This window comes from Heloderma suspectum, chromosome 1 (assembly GCF_057233095.1).
Source record: "Heloderma suspectum isolate Gila_16-S chromosome 1, 16-S_ref, whole genome shotgun sequence".
Lineage (NCBI taxonomy): Eukaryota > Metazoa > Chordata > Lepidosauria > Squamata > Helodermatidae > Heloderma > Heloderma suspectum.
In genome coordinates, this window is record NC_139458.1 from 92,877,357 (window position 1) to 92,889,488 (window position 12,132).

The 12,132-nt window shown below is 47.9% G+C and overlaps 1 protein-coding gene across 1 annotated transcript in view; it reads left to right on the forward strand.

The window, feature by feature from the left end:
• The first annotated feature begins 8,321 nt into the window (after positions 1–8,321).
• Positions 8,322–12,132, forward strand: part of TRAF6 (TNF receptor associated factor 6) — a 39,245-nt gene continuing 35,434 nt past the window's right edge. The window contains exon 1 of the mRNA XM_084851091.1: positions 8,322–8,403. The gene's annotated coding sequence lies outside the window, so the exon portion shown is untranslated. The remainder of the gene's footprint in view (positions 8,404–12,132) is intronic.

Genomic DNA, 12,132 nt, shown 5'->3' on the forward strand with positions numbered 1-12,132 from the left:
TGAGCTTGCTGCAATGAAATTTTGAAGAGGGAGAAGGAAGGGAAGAAAGAGCTCCATGTGAAATACTGGTATTTCACACAGCACCTGATTTTACTGCCCCAAACTGGAACCTTTGGATTCTGTAGTAGTTTAGTAGCTTCAATACAGCAAAGGATCCAATCAGCCTCCACAAACTTCTTTCTCCCCCTCCACTTTAATTTCTCCTAAATAGCTGTAGGACTCAAATAATCCCAAAGGGAGGGTTAGGACTATGTGGCGTCGTGATCGAGAAACTGCTGGGGCTTTTAAATAGGTTCTACAGTTTTAAAAAAGCTAGAAAAAGCCCTCAGCCACCTCACCTCATAAAGTTCATTTAAGTACGTGCAATCCTTGCAAACCCTCCACAGCCTTCTAAATTCCTCTGAAGTACTACCTCTCTGCAAGGAGCCACTTGGCTTAGGGAATTCTCTCTGCCCCCCACCCCCGTTGCCATTATCCAGCAATAGGAAGGGCTGTAGCTCCGTGGTAGAGCACACGCTTGGCATGCAGAGGTCCCAGGTTCAATCCCCAGCATCTCCAGGGAGGGCTAGGAAAGAATCCTGCCTGAAACCCTGGAGGGCCGCTGCTGCCAGTCAGTGTCAAGAATACTGTGCTAGATGGACCCAGGGTCTGACTCAGTACAGCTTCCTATGTTCCTCTGAGCAGAAAACTTTAATAAAAATAGGTTTTTGTTTGTTTTTTAAGTGGAGGGGAGATAAATATTGCTAATTTATGGAATCCTATGTATGCCTCCTGAGAAGTCCCATTATGTTTCATGAGACTTACCCTCAAGAAAGTGTGCATAGGATTCCAGCACAAGTTACTTTTACAAGGAGGTTTGCCCCTTGATGTTCCGCATGTTTACTCAGAAATAAGTCCTGAGTTGTAAGCATGGTACTGCAGGCTTAATACAGCGTATACCCAATTCTGTCTAATGAATTGACTACCCTTTCAGCTCAGTCCTATGCATGTTTTGTCATTTGTGGGTTGGGGGGGGGGGTTGCATGAACTCTAGCTTCAGTGGTGAGGGAAAGGCACTTAGTGCCTGCTCAGAGTTTCTCCATAACTGAACCCTAGTTTTGAAAACAGACTCATTGGCTGAATCCTGGTGAAGTCTTGGCACAAATGAAGTTATGGGGAGGAAGATACAATGAGAGCTTGTGCACAGAGAGGGATTGCACAAAACAAGGCATCTGTTTTTATGAAGAGTTGCTGGAGGATGGTAGGATGAGGAGGGATGGTTGCATGAAGGGGAATAGGATTGGTAGGGGGAGAATGTAAGTGCTCAGTGATGAAAGAAAAACATTCTGCACATGCTCAGAGGCACTATTTAAGAACATAAGAAGAGCTGTGCTGCATCAGACCAAGGTTCATCTAGTCCAGCATTCTGTTCACACAGTGGCCAACCCGATGCCCAGTGGAAACCCACAAGCAGGACATGAGTGCAATAGCACCTTCCCACCCATGTTCCCCTGCTGCTAAAATTGGTGAAATGTAAATAAATTCTAGTAATTCTAAATTAGAATGCATGTATATCCTTCAGAAACTTTGCAGGTTTCTTTCCTGGGGGACACCTCTAATGACCTATGCATTTTCATACAAATTTACCCAAAAACTATTGGGGAAGGGGTGAATGGAAGGGAAAGCAAATCACTCCTTCCCCCAAACTGGAGAACTCCCCTTCCACATGAACTGCTGCACCAATCCTTCTGAAACTTTGCTGGTTTCTTACTTAAGATAACTGTAGGCTGTCTGTAACTTTCAGAACAATGGTCCACAAGGAACATAGGGAGATAAGTATGTCCTCTTTTGGCGACCTCAAAATGTCAAGGCAACCCTTGCACAAAAACCCTTGTGGCTATCATTCTGAAATTTGGCAGACGTGATCTCCTCTGATGGGGCAATGAATTCTGAAATTTTTATCCAATTCGTCCAAGGAATTAAAACGTTATTGGCAGTTCCTTTTAAAAGAAAATCAAAATATGTACCCTGCACCTATTTTTCTGACATTGGGCAGGTGTAATCCCCTTCTAGGGGGCTACTATGCCTGAAATTATCCAGTTTTGACCAAGAGAAAAAAGTTACACATTTTTTTTCTAATTTCCCATGGTAGTCAACAGGAAGCATAAAGACTCATTTTTCCAGTCTGTTTCCCGCCTCCCAGCTAAGCAGAGCAGAGCAGAGCAAGCTGTTCCAGCTGGTCCAGGGACTACAGAAGCAAGCAAGCTCCCAGAGAGCAAGCGACCAGAGCGAGCGAACATGGGAAGCAAACAGACTTGTAGTGGCAAGAGTGTTGGACTGGGAGCTGGGAGATCCGGGTTCTAGTCCCCACTCAGCCATGGAAGCTCACTGGGTGACTTTGGGCCAGTCACACACTCTCAGCCCAACCTACCCCACAGGGTTGTTGTTGTGAGGATAAAATGGAGAGGAGGAGGATAATGTAAGCCGCCTTGGGTTCCTTGCAAGAGGAAAAAAGGCGGGATATAAATGCAATAATAACTAAATAAATAAAATAAACAGGAGTTGGCCAGGGGAGTTGCAGTGGTAGAAGAGACAAAGGAGACAAAGGAGACAAAAGCTAAGATGTAAGTGGGCTGCAGGAAGCCCAGGGGGCTGCCCTTTATCCTTCTGAGTGGCTGTGAGCTCACCAGGTGCTTCTGAGAGCTCCAACTGAACTGGGGGGGGGGTGGCCTGAGTACTCCCAGCAGCTGAGTGGGCGGGAAGCTTCAGTCTGTTTCCCGCCTCCCAGCTGAGCAGAGCAGAGCAAGTTGCTCCAGCTGATCCGGGGACTACAGAAGCAAGCAAGCTCCCAGAGAGAGCACGACCAGAGCGAGCAAACAGGGGGAGCAAACAGGAGTTGGCCAGGGGAGTTCGGCAGGAGAGGTCAAGGGCGAGGCCCCTAACATTTTTTTTATTTTTTTACATTTGTGTATTTTATTTTATTTTTTAACTAACTTTTTTTCATTTATTTGTTTTCTAACACACACTTCCACACCAGTGGGACTCTGCTTTTAACCTCTACTGAGTAGAGGAGCAGGCACAGGCTAGTCTAGAACAATCACAAAGCTAGACACAAAAAGGGAAAAGAGGCTATGGAAGGACAGGACTCTCCAGTGGTGGTGACCTGCAAGGTGTGTGCAATCCTTGTTTTCTTGCCTGAGAACAACATGGCCTACACCTGCAACAAGTGCAAGTTGATCACGCTACTGGAAGAAAAAGTAAGTGGACTGGAGCGGCGACTGTCGACCCTCCGGGGAATAAGAGAACACGAAGAGTTCTTGGACAGAATGGGGGAACTACAGCAGCAAAGGGAAGACCAGAAGCTTGAAGAGCAACAGCAAGATGAGGCAGTGGGAAATGCTGAGGTGAAGAAAAATGGAGTAGAGGATACTCCTTGGAAAAGGGTGACAGTTGGGAGAAGAAGAACTAGACGCCACTCTGCACCAGTGGAAGCAGTGGAGCTGTGGAACTGATTCCAGGTACTTGCAGATGAGACTGGAGGACAGCCTGCAGAGGAAGAATCACAGGGGAACCTACATGAGAGTGAGCAAGAGGCTGAAGGTCAGTCAAACAGAGGTGATGAAACCCAGGCCTACAACAACAAGAAGAGAAGAGTGGTAGTAGTGGGAGACTCCTTGCTGCGTGGGATCGAGACCCAAGTAGGTCGCAAAGACCCGTGAACTCGCCAGGTATGTTGTCTCCCGGGAGGACGAATTAGAGACGTGACTGAAAGGTTGCCTGCACTCATAAAGCCCACTGACAGGTATCCCTTTCTTCTCATCCATGTGGGAACAAATGATACTGCCAAGCGGAGCTACAAAGAAATCACGTCAGACTTTGAAGTTCTGGGAAGGAAACTCAAGAACTTTGGGGCCCAGATAGTTTTCTCATCCATCCTTCCAGTAGTTAGAAGAGGGACAGAAAGGGAACGAAAAATACTCCGGGTGAATGGCTGGCTACGAAGGTGGAGCCGACGAGAGAGATTTGGATTCTGGGACCACGGGCTATACTTCCTGGAAGATGGGCTGTTGGCAAGGGACGAGTTGCACCTCACAAAGGATGGGAAGAATGTGTTTGGCCACAGCATGAAGAACTTCATCAGGAGGGCTTTAAACTGAATCCTACGGGGAAGGGAGATGTAATGTTGGGGGTAACAATGGATGTAGGCGCATGCACTGCAACAGAGAGAACAGCTCTGATAGCGCCCAATAATAGTCTTCAGACACATGTAGGAAGAAAGCCAGACTATGAAGCACATGGTCTTCGATGTCTATATACTAATGCCCAGAGTATGGGAAACTAACAGAACGAACTTGAACTCTTAATACAGGAGGGAAATTATGACTTGATAGGTATAACTGAGACTTGGTGGGATGACTCTCATGACTGCAATACAGCAATTGAAGGATATAACTTGTTCAAAAAGAACAGGAGGAACAGAAAGGGAGGTGAGGTTGCACTGTATGTGAAAAATACTTATCTCTGCACAGAAATACAGGAAGATGAGCTTGGTAGCCCCATCAAGAGCATCTGGATCAAAATAAATGGAGCAAAGAATAAAAGGAACCTGGTGGTCAGAGTCTACTACCAGCCACCCAAACAAGGAGAAGACAAGGATGAAACTTTTGAAAAGCAAATAGCCAATGTTTTAAGGAAGCATGATGTAGTAGTAATGGGAGACTTCAATTTCCCCGATATTTGTTGGAAGACAAATTCTGCAAAACATGGCCCCTCCAGGAAATTCCTGACTTGTGTGGCAGATAACTTCCTCCTACAGAAAGTAGAGGAAGGAACTAGAGGATCGGCTATCCTTGACTTGATCCTAACCAACAGAGATGACTTAGTGGATAAAGTAGCAGTTACAGGAACTCTGGGGGAAAGTGCCCATGTTGTACTTGAGTTCTTGGTTCTAAGGGAAGCAAAAGCCGAGTGTAGTCAAATGTGTACCCTGGATTTTAGGAAAGCTGACTTTAATAAACTCAGAGCAATGATCAGTAAGGTCCCATGGCAAGCGATGCTAACGAGAAAAGGAGTCCAAGATGGGTGGGAGCTTTTAAAAAAGGAAATTCTCAAGGCACAATTACAAACAATTCCAACAAGAAGAAAAGGTGGAAGACAACAGAAGAAGCCAATGTGGCTTCACAAAAAGCTTAGGGATGACCTGAAAACAAAAAAGGACACATATAGGAAGTGGAAAGAAGGCCAAGTAACAAAGGAAGAGTACAGGCAGGTAGCACAGAATTGCAGGGATGGCGTCAGGAAGGCTAAAGCTGAGAACGAGCTGAGGTTAGCGAGGGATGCTAAAAACAACAAAAAGGCTTTCTTCAGCTTCGTGCATAGTAAAAGGCGGAGGAAAGAAATGGTTGTTCAGCTATTAAATAAGGATGGCAAAACGATAACAGATGACAAAGAAAAGGCAGAGGTGCTCAATTCCTACCTTGGCTCAGTCTTCTCCCAAAAGAGGGTCTATGACCCCCCTGGCAAAGGCGAAGTACAGGCTGAAGGGGCAGGATTGCAGCTTGAGATCGATAGGCATATGGTCAAGGAACACCTAATTACTTGGAATGAGTTCAAATCTCCAGGGCCCGATGAACTAGAGTAATAAAGGAACTGGCAGAAGAATTCTCAGAACTGCTGTGTATTCTCTTTGAGAAATCATGGAGGACGGGGGAAGTGCCAGATGACTGGAGGAGGGCTAATGGGGTCCCTATCTTCAAAAAGGGTAAAAAGGAGGAACCTGGGAACTACAGACCAGTCAGTCTGACATCAATCCCTGGGAAAATTCTGGAGCAGGTGATAATGCAATCCAGCTGGAAACACCTTGAAAACAATGCAGTGATTCCTCAAAGCCAACATGGATTTGTCAAAAACAAGTCCTGCCAGACGAATCTGATCTCATTTTTAGATCAAGTCACCTCCCTTGTAGACCGTGGGAATGCTGTAGATATCATATACCTCGACTTCAGCAAAGCTTTTGACAAAGTGCCCCATGATATCCTGATGAGCAAACTAGCTCGAAGTGGGCTAGATGAAACAACGATCCGGTGGATCCACAGTTGACTACAGAATCGGACTCAAAGAGTGCTTATCAATGGGATCTTCTCAAACTGGGGAGAGGTAACGAGCAGGGTACCGCAGGGCTCAGTCCTGGGCCCAGTGCTCTTCAACATTTTTATGAATGACTTGGAGGAGGAGGTGCAGGGAATGCTGATCAAATTTGCAGATGACACCAAATTGGGCGGGATAGCTAATACTTTGGAAGACAGAAACAAAATTCAAAGTGATCTGGATAGACTGGAGCGATGGGCAGAAAACAACAGAATGACATTTAATAAGGACAAATGCCAAGTTCTGCACCTAGGAAAAAGAAACCAAATGCACAGTTACAAGATGGGGAATACGTGGCTCAACAACACTACAAGTGAGAAGCATCTTGGAATTGTTGTCCATCACAAGCTGAATATGAGCCAACAATGTGAGGTGGCTGCAAAAAAGGCAAATGCTCTTTTGGGCTGCATTCATAGAAGCATAGCTTCCAAATCCAGGGAAGTACTAGTTCCTCTCTACTCAGCACTGGTTAGGCCTTATCTGGAGTACTGTGTCCAGTTCTGGGCACCACACTTTAAGAAGGATGCAGACAAACTGGAGAGGGTTCAGAGGAGGGCAACAAAGATGATCAGGGGACTGGAAACAAAGCCCTATGAAGAGAGTCAGAAAGAACTGGGCATGTTTAGCCTTGAGAAGCGAAGACTGAGGGGAGATATGATAGCGCTCTTCAAGTACTTGAAAGGTTGTCACAGAGAAGAAGGCCAGGATCTCTTCTTGATCATCCCAGAGTGCAGGACACGGAATAATGGGCTCAAGTTACAGGAAGCCAGATTCCGGCTGAACATCAGGAAAAAGTTCCTGACTGTTAGAGCAATATGACAGTGGAACGAATTTCCTAGGGATGTGGTGGGCTCTCCCACACTGGAGGCATTCAAGACGAGGCTGGACAGCCATCTGTCAGGGATGCTCTGACTTGGATTCCTGCATTGAGCAGGGGGGTGGACTCGATGGCCTTGTAGGCCCCTTCCAACCCTACTATTCTATGATTCTATGATTCTATGATCCAAACCTTGACTCAGGTTTGGTGCTGAGCTGAAGTGGCCAGACTACAAATTGGCCAGAGCAGAAGTGGGATGTTTTCCAATATGCTGAATCGGGATATGAGTTGAAGTGGGGTGGGGGGGTCAGTGCACACTTCTTATGTATGTATGTACATATGTATGTAATCTATGCACACACGCAAGCATACTGCATGCACACACCACGCACGCACACACATATATTAGATGTGCGCTTAGACTCGTGTGTGTGTGCGCGCGCGCAAATTTGTGTAATGGGCCTGCGCCCCGGATCTTTTAAGACCCTAGCAATGCTCCTGGCAACCCCCCTTCCAAATCCTGGCCACAGTGCAGTACATCACCCACTCGGCAACAGCAGCACCAGATGGTGCCAAAGAAGTGCACTGCTCTCAAACCACGTGTCTGCCATGTAAATGCTTGCACACATTTCTTGACTGGAGTGAGAAGAGGGTGAACTGCCTCCCTGCAACAAAGGGAGACACATCTGAACCCCCACCCCATCCAGCTCAGAATCAACGGCCTCTGCTGATTCAGAGCACCCCATTAAGTTCAATGGGGCTTACTCCCAAGTAAGTGTGCTGAGGTTTGCAGCCTTACAGCGTGTCAGTCCCCATCCACCAGTAATGTGCAAGGGGAGGGAAAGGGGCAGGAACCAGGTAGGGATTATAGCTACACCCGGAGCAGCATCACCACCCCACCACCACCCCTGTGAGAAAGAAAGAAACGAAAAATAACATGAGGGCGGATAAATGGAAGGACCCAGTCCTGCAACGATACCGGATGGGGAAAGAACTGGCACTGATGTGGAGTTCTCCGCCCGTGCGAAGGAGCCCTCGTTATCTGCGATGTATTTAAAAACGGAGCAACGGGCATTGAGTGCATGAGACGCCTTGGAGGGTCACGGCGTCGTAGAAAGAGCCTGCAAACTTCCGTGAAGGAGCGCTCTCAATCGCCGGATAAAAGCCCCGTGTGGAAAGGATCGGAGCCTTGAGCCTACTTTAGAGTCAAAAAAAGGGAAGGCGGCGGCGAAGAAAGACGCCCGCCGGCCGCGCCGAGTTCAAGCAATGCCCGCTGTGGCCCCGCGGGGGCGCTCTGGCGCGGCCCGCCTGTCGCCGTCTCGCAGCGACGGGGGCGGAAACTCCCTTCCGTGTCGTGCTCCCTTCCGCGCCTCCCCTTCCCCTCGTCGGTCAGTCCTCCTCGGGGCATTTCCGCAGGCGGCCGGTGCGCTGCCTCGGGGAGACGCGACAGCCGGGCTGAGGTAAGCGCGTCGCTCCCGCTCCCGAGGGGATCCGGCCCGGCGCTCGGCTGGAGCCCTGCTCGCGGCAGCCCCGCGCCCGGGAGAGCGCCTCGGCCTAGCGGCCGAGGCCTGCCGGAGCTCCTCGGACACCTGCCCGCCCCTCCCGACGGTCAGGCCGGGGCCGCGCGGGCCTGTTCGAAGCGCGCCCGCGGCCCGGCGTCTGGGGAGCCGCGCCCGCGCCCGCCGCTCGTCTCGGGCGCGTTGGCCCCGCGGCCGCCTTCGGCTGCTGAATTAACTCTGCGTGAAGAGGGCGCCCTGTGGGAGGCCGCTTCGGCTCGGGGGGTGGGTGGGAAGCCCGGCTTCCCCGCTTGTGGGGGTATCCGTAGGGCGTCGTGTGCAGCGAGCCAGCCGGCGAGGGCGCTGAGATGTTCTCCCACGTTCGTCCCTGATTTTTGGAAGGAGCGGTGGAGGCTTTTCCTTCGTAGCGACCAGTGGAAACGTTTCTCACATGAAATAGTTAAGGGCGCAGCCCTATGCACGTTCAGACAGAGAAAAGGCCCGCAACTCCCTTGCCGGCTGGGGAATTCTGGGAGCTGTGGGTCTTTTCTCTGTCTAAACATGCATAGGATTGTGCCCTATATGGATGGGCTGACCTCTTTCCCGCCCCTCATCTTTCTCCTTAGGACCACATGACCAGCCTTGATATTTTTCAGATTCTCCCTTTCCCATCGTCCAGTGTTCTGTGTGCTTTGTCTCTCTCTCTCTCTCTCTCTCTCTCTCTCTCTCTCTCTCTCTCACACACACACACACACACACACACATTGATTTCTTGGGTTGGAAGCCTGCGACAGGAGAGGGTTGTTTCTTTCAACAAAGCAAAAAAGGGAAGCCCTGCGAGATGCTCTTGTGCTTCCCTTCTGTGGGATCATGGGGTCATCTTAGCTGTAGATCCCCTAACTTCCCCACTGGGGTGATTTATACTGCTTCCTTCCAAAACAGAAATAATGTCAAATGGATTAAAATGAAAGAAGCCAAGGTGGACAGGAACATCTTCCACCGACTCTGGAAGGCCATACCCTTAAATCCTAGATGATATGAGGCAGGAGCTCATTGTGGTTACTAAGGGCACAGTCCTGTGCATGTTTAGACACAGAAAAGGCCAGCAACTCCCAGCATTCCCCAGCCAGAATGGTTGGCTGGGGAATGATGGGGGTTGTCAGTCTTTTCTTTGTCTAAACATGCATAGGATTGCACCCTTAATAATTCAAGGAAGTATTAGGACTAGGATTTTGTGTGTTCCAGGCTTTAGCTCTGGCACTTTAAACAGAGTATGGTCTGTTTCCCAGGTTCCTCTGCTAAGTTTGGGTATTTCTGTTCCTTCCCAAATGTCGTATCCTTCCTCTGCTTTTTTAAAAGCTCTTTTTTAAATTCCCAAGTAGCAGATTTAATTTTCTCACTGCTCCAGGAAACTTTTCAGATTTGCTTTCTCTCTAGTCTGATGCATTTAGTGGGATGGATCTTATATATAACCCAGGGGATGGTGTCACCAGCTGAGGAATTGTTGTAGATATATTGCTGACAGAAACTCTACTGATTCTGTTTCTAGTTACCAAGGCTATTTAACTTATTTCTCTTTCTGTCTTGTTCCATCTTTAAGGCTTGGTAAGAAAGCTAGGAAAAACACATTGGTGAAATGGAATAAGATTTTAAGATAATGTTAGCTGCAGCCAGTACATGCAAACTCCCACCCAGGGAGTCATCTTGTGCTGAGGAGAGAGACTAGGCCTAGCAGGTAGCCCCGTCTCCATATAAAAATGATTAAAATCTCACTATCCCTGCTTAACCCAGCCTGTTAAAAGTGACTAGTGGCTTGTGTGGTAGTTTTCTGGCAGACCACCCATTTTGACACTAATGCCCTTATTAGAGGGTGTCACAAGGGGCGGTGGAGTGGCCACCCTAAAACAGTGACTCACAAGAATAAATACTTCAAAATTCAGTAAAAATAACATTATATAAAACAGCATAAAAACACAGTTGCAGAGAATAAAAACAGATTAAATCCAAAACAGTATTTATTTCAGCAATGCATAGGGGTTGACATTGGTGGAAGCTAGTAGACCACCAGGAAATTGCCTTATGGGCTACTTAGGATGCAATCCTATGCATGTTTAGACAGAAAAAAAACATGCATAGGATTGTGCCCTTAAGGATGTTTAGGTAAAAAAAATCCAGCATCTTAAAGTTTGTTTCTAGATAACAGTTGAAAGGCAGTGTGCGCACTAAAGCCCTTCAGTAATGTCCTTTTGAAACTGACCCACATGGAGGCGGGGGGTGTCCCAGCATTAGCAGGAGCTGGTGTTTCTGTACTTTAAGGGTAGCATTGTGTAGTGTTCATTACAGTAGTCTAACTCTGGGATTATAAATGATGGTTGGTGGGGTTTGCCCAGGTTCAGGAGGTTACAAAGTTGGCTAAAATAATTTACACGGATCCCTGAAGATCTGTAGATTACAAATGGCACACCATTCTCCTATTTTAAGATTGCTTTGTTCCCTTGTCAGCTGTGCTCTAGCCATGTACATATGATTCCAAATCATGGAGTTGGAAGGAATGGGGCGATCTTCTATTCCAGGGGTGGACAGTCTGTGGGCAGCATGCAGCCTGGGGGGGGGGCTCCCTTGTGGCCCACAGATACCCTATCTACCCCCACCCCAAATTCCCCTTCCTGCATCTCTCCCACTCTACGATTTTTGCTTTCAGGCCTAAAATGGACTTTTTCCATTCTAGCCTGATGCACTCTATGGTTTCTCAAGAATAACATTCTTGAGAGAGAAACCATAGAATCCAGCTGTCTAAAGTGACAAAATAATGCCTAGCTCTGCATACTCTGTGGTTTTCCTCTCAATGCTATTCTTGAGAAAGAAGCACTGAGTTTGGTGGGCCAGAGCAGCTGCTTCTCCTTTCCTAGCAAGGAGAGGAGGTTTATGATCCTGATGAAGGGTGGGGAGGTAAAGGAGGGAAATCTCTGCAGGGTGAAGTTTGTTTGTTTGTAAGAGAGGGGTAGTGTGTGTCTGTGTGGGAGAGAGACAGTGAATGGGAGAGAAGGCTATGTGTGTGTTTGTCTATATTTGGGAGGGAGGAGCTGGCATGTGTCCCTAAACCTGCAGCCCAACACCACATGTAGTCCTTGAGGGCAAAAAGGTTGCCCACCTCTGTTCTAGTCCAATCCCCTGCTCAGGATGCAGCTACAGTATCCCTGGCAGGTGGTTGTCCAGCCTCTGCTTAAATGCCTCCAGTGAAAGAGAACCCACCACCTCCCAGGCAGTTTGCTCCAGCCCTCGCTGTTAGGAAGCTTATCCTGATGTTCAGCCAAAATCTGCTTCCCTGCAACTTCCAACCATTGGTTCTAGTCCTGCCCTCAAGGAAAAAAGAACTACTCTGCTCCAACTTCAGATATTTGAAGACTGCTATCATGTCTCCCCTTAATCTTTTCTCCAGGTTAAACATACCCAGCTCTTTCAACTGTTCCTCATTCTGATCCCTTTAATCAAAGCCCTGCTTTTCTAGATAAGGAGCTACAAGCTTCTCCTCTCCTCTCCTTTTATACATAGGCAGATGGAATGGGGGACACAAGGACTGAGCATACATGGGAGTAAAGGCCTGGGCAGCTCACTGCTCTGCTCGCTGATGCATGATTGCCATTGTTTTAGTTTCTGAGATAAAATGGCAAGCAGTTAACCGTTTAACTTTAA